Source organism: Octopus sinensis, unplaced genomic scaffold, assembly GCF_006345805.1.
Source record: "Octopus sinensis unplaced genomic scaffold, ASM634580v1 Contig08049, whole genome shotgun sequence".
In the NCBI taxonomy this organism is placed as follows: domain Eukaryota; kingdom Metazoa; phylum Mollusca; class Cephalopoda; order Octopoda; family Octopodidae; genus Octopus; species Octopus sinensis.
In genome coordinates, this window is record NW_021830663.1 from 305 (window position 1) to 4,227 (window position 3,923).

Here is a 3,923-nt window from a genome sequence, read left to right on the forward strand (position 1 = left end):
AATGTGCTCGCGGAGCCCTTTTGGGCTAGTTATTTTTTGCGGAACCCCTCCAATTCAATTATTATAATTTCACTTAAAACATAATAGTAATAACCAAAAACAATTTTAATGTGAACATTGAGGTAATTTTTTATCTAGCATAGTTGTGTAACGTTAGGAGTTATTGTTGACAACTGTATCCTCATATCAGCGGAAGCTTATTAAGATTTATTCTATATTTTGTTTTGGTGGATGTATATATTGAAAACCCAGATCGCATAGTAAGTCGTTGGAAAAGATATAGTTTAACGTATAGCCTTTTTCTGAGATATCTGAATATTTTGAAATGTATCCCCTCCAAAAATTAAAAAAGATTCTTTTTATAATCTGATATGACGCTGATTCTGATGTCAATCAATAAGATGTTCATATTCAATTGATGTTAGATTTGCTGGTATTACTTTAACTTTGAATGGGTTTTGAACCCAATCGTCATCAATTTTGTAAATTGAAAAATTTTAAATAGAGGAGATTGGAGAGAGGTCTTTTTTTACATAATTAATAATTTGGATAGCATCTTCCAAAACTTCACTCAATGAAAGGAAATATCTTCGACACCAGAGCATGACGGTGAAGAATGCAATGACTACTAGTACAATCAGGAGCCATTTGTTTTATCCTTGGTACAAATCCAGAAATTTTTCCGATCATACATTTAGCTCCATCGCTACAAACATCCACACATTTATTCCAATTTATGTTTTTTGCAAAAAATAATTTTTAATAGTGTTGTGGTAAATCAGATCCATTCTGAGAAACCCATATGAGAGGTAGCTTTCATCATATTTTTCTTTTCTAAAATTATAATTATAAAAAAACCTTTTTTTGAATATTTTTTTGAATCTCTGATGCAATTATTGTTTCTCATTAAAAATCTTATAAAATTGACCAACTAACTCAAAAGAGAAACATGATATAAGCGTGGATGTTTAATATATTTTAATAATTAAAAACTATTATTATATAAATATAATAAATTTCGCGGAACCCCAAAACTGGCTCCGCGGACCCCAGGTTGGGAACCACTGCTTTAGGTCAATTAATTTTTATGACTAAAAAATTATTTATTCGTTTGAATATTTAATTAATTTTATTTCACGTTTTTTTTGTTATTTGATTGTAATGGTTAATCGCAAATGGATTGATTCTTATGTTTAATATGGATTTACCAAATATACTGGATCTGAAAACGTGCATAAAGCGCAGTCCATGATATGCGACGTCATAATGGGAAACAACTCTTTGAAGCTGTCGCAATTAAAATGACATAAGGAAAAAAATCACTCACAAAATGTTGAAACTGTCAAAAGTTTTATTGCAATCTTATGTAAAAATGCACTGGAAGTGATAATTCCCTTTCCAACCACTTATTTATGTGAAATGGAAATGTCTTGTTATTATGAAAAGTAAAGTTCGTAGCCGACTTAAGCTGGAAGACGATATGAGAATGGCACTTATTAACAGTGTACCAAAAATTGAACAGCTAGTTTCTGAAAAGCAGAATCAAAAATCACACTAACTCTAAATACTATGATTTTTTAATTTTGTTAGCTTTTTTTATTAAATTGTTTTGTTACTGGTGGTCCCCGGTCAAAAAAGGTTAAGAAACACTTTAATAGACAGAAAGCTCTATTTTCATAATTCTTTATCTAATCACAGGCTTGTTATTGCCTTGACCAACTCACACGAGATGCGAACAATTGCAGAAGAGAGGCTGAAAAATTAAACGACATTTTCATGAGTCATGGCCCTTGCTGATATATATATAAATTTCTTATTAAACTGAGGGTCCTGGCAAGCAGAAAGAGAAATAATCATCGGGAACGAATATGGCTTTTCCAACGAATATCAATAGCCATCTTGATGGAATTGCCATTCCATCTTATTCTCTGCTGCTAATTAAATTCTAATCAATTTACTTATTAATACTTACGACAATTGAATTTAAAAATATTCACATTTCTAATTTATGTAAAGAATTCAAAGTTACTCATGGAAGGCCGAACAATCAGGGGATACTTGAACGATTTGATCGGAGAATTACAAAATGTTTATCCAAATTGATGGCCTCGTATGATAAAAAAAAGTGGATAAAACAGTCCGTATTTTTATACAATTAGAGAGCTCATTCGTCCACTTGTAAATTGCATTTTTTATTTTCTAGGCGCTAATACATTTTAAAAATATCGTGTTATTCCGGGATTCGACATTGTTGCTGAATCAGATGTTGAGAAAATTTTTAAAAATTCTCATATAGTAGAATTGGAAGTTGTAGAAAACCCTGAAATTCAGAATAAACGTTTTTATTGCTATTTATTAAAAAGATGATGACTAACTGTTTATTTCTGAAAGGATAATTTGCTGCCTTCAGAAGAATGAATAGGAAGATGGGAGTCCATCAATCAAAATATGAATTTATGACCTCCTTGCAAACGAGCTAAGGCGGATACACCAGTGCAAAGTCCATGTCATTCCGTGTGTGATGACATGGGATGGACTGGTCACCAAATACCACAAGCGGTACTTAAGACAGCTGGGTGTAGATAAGTCTCTACAGGCGTATATACAGTCAACTCTTCTTAAGAGGACTCTGGAGAGTGTCTCGTTTGATGCTCGCCGATCCAGCACTTTCCTGGCGCTGGACTGCACCTTCTCGAAGGTCTAAAGTGCCAGAGAAGAGGAGGAAGAAAGGGAGGAGGTGCGTGGAGTGCCATCCTCTGTTCACTTCTGGACTTAGAAAATTATTTAGTTAATTAGTTTATTTTTCATTTTTGACAATCATCAACATTGCAGCGCTTGATCACTATCTGCGCTCTCGACAAAATATGTTTTAATAAAATCAATTTTCGATACTAATAATTAATTACTTAAACTATTTTTATGCAATTTAGTTCTTATTAAAGTTGATTTAATGATTTTTATTTTTTTAAAACCAAAAATTAATTTATTTTATATCTGTGAGCAAAAACATGAAAAATTGCCGGCTCATAAATATTACACCATTTAAAAAGTCAGTATTTGGTGTGTCCTTTATTTTTGATGACTGCTTTTAGTCTTGAGATCATTGATTCCACCAATTTGATACATATTTCCTTTGGAATTTTTTCCCATTCTTCAATAATTAAATTTTCTAGATTTTGTTTATTTGTGACGTCAAATGTTTCAATTTTCTTTTTAAATAGCACCATAGGTGTTCAATTGGATTTAAATCTGGCGACATGCTCGGCCAATCCATTTGCAAGATTTTTTTTCAGTCAAAAAACTTTTAGTCTTCTTTGCAGTATGCTTCGGATTGTTATCTTGTTGGAAAATCGGATTTCCTGAATGATCGTTGATAAAGAGAATCATTTTTTCCTCAAGTATATTAATGTACATGTCTGCATTCATGATCCCATTTATGATATAAAGTTCACCAGGTTTTTCCGAGCTCATAGATCCCCATATCTTTATATTTCGCCGCCATGTTTCATTGTAGCTACTATGCATTTTGGATTTAGGAACAGAGGCAGCCAGATTTTTGTTGAGATAATTTTAGACTGTAGGCCAACATGTATCTAGCCAATTTTAATCAACACTTATTTTTTGTAAAATTTAATTGCCCCGACAGGACTCGAACCCTAGACCTTCGCGTTATTAGCACGACGCTCTAACCAACTGAGCTACCGGGCATTTTGAATGACAAATCTATAAAAAAAAACTTTTACACTTTATATCTTAATAATAAAATGGTATGTGTGTGTGTCTGTCTTGTGTCTGTCTGTCTGTGTGTCTGTCTGTCTGTCTGTCTGTCTGTGTGTGCACACCAACTTCAAATTGGCAATACATGTCCTCGACTTACATGATGAGGTCCTTAAAACCTTCCCCCCCAAAAAAATTAAAAAAAA

General features: G+C 32.6%; 1 non-coding gene across 1 annotated transcript; it reads right to left on the reverse strand.

The window, feature by feature from the left end:
* Window positions 1-3,634: 3,634 nt before the first annotated feature.
* Trnai-aau lies at window positions 3,635-3,708 on the reverse strand. The gene has a single exon. It is a non-coding gene; the product is annotated as a tRNA-Ile (tRNA).
* Between the last annotated feature and the right edge of the window lie 215 nt (window positions 3,709-3,923).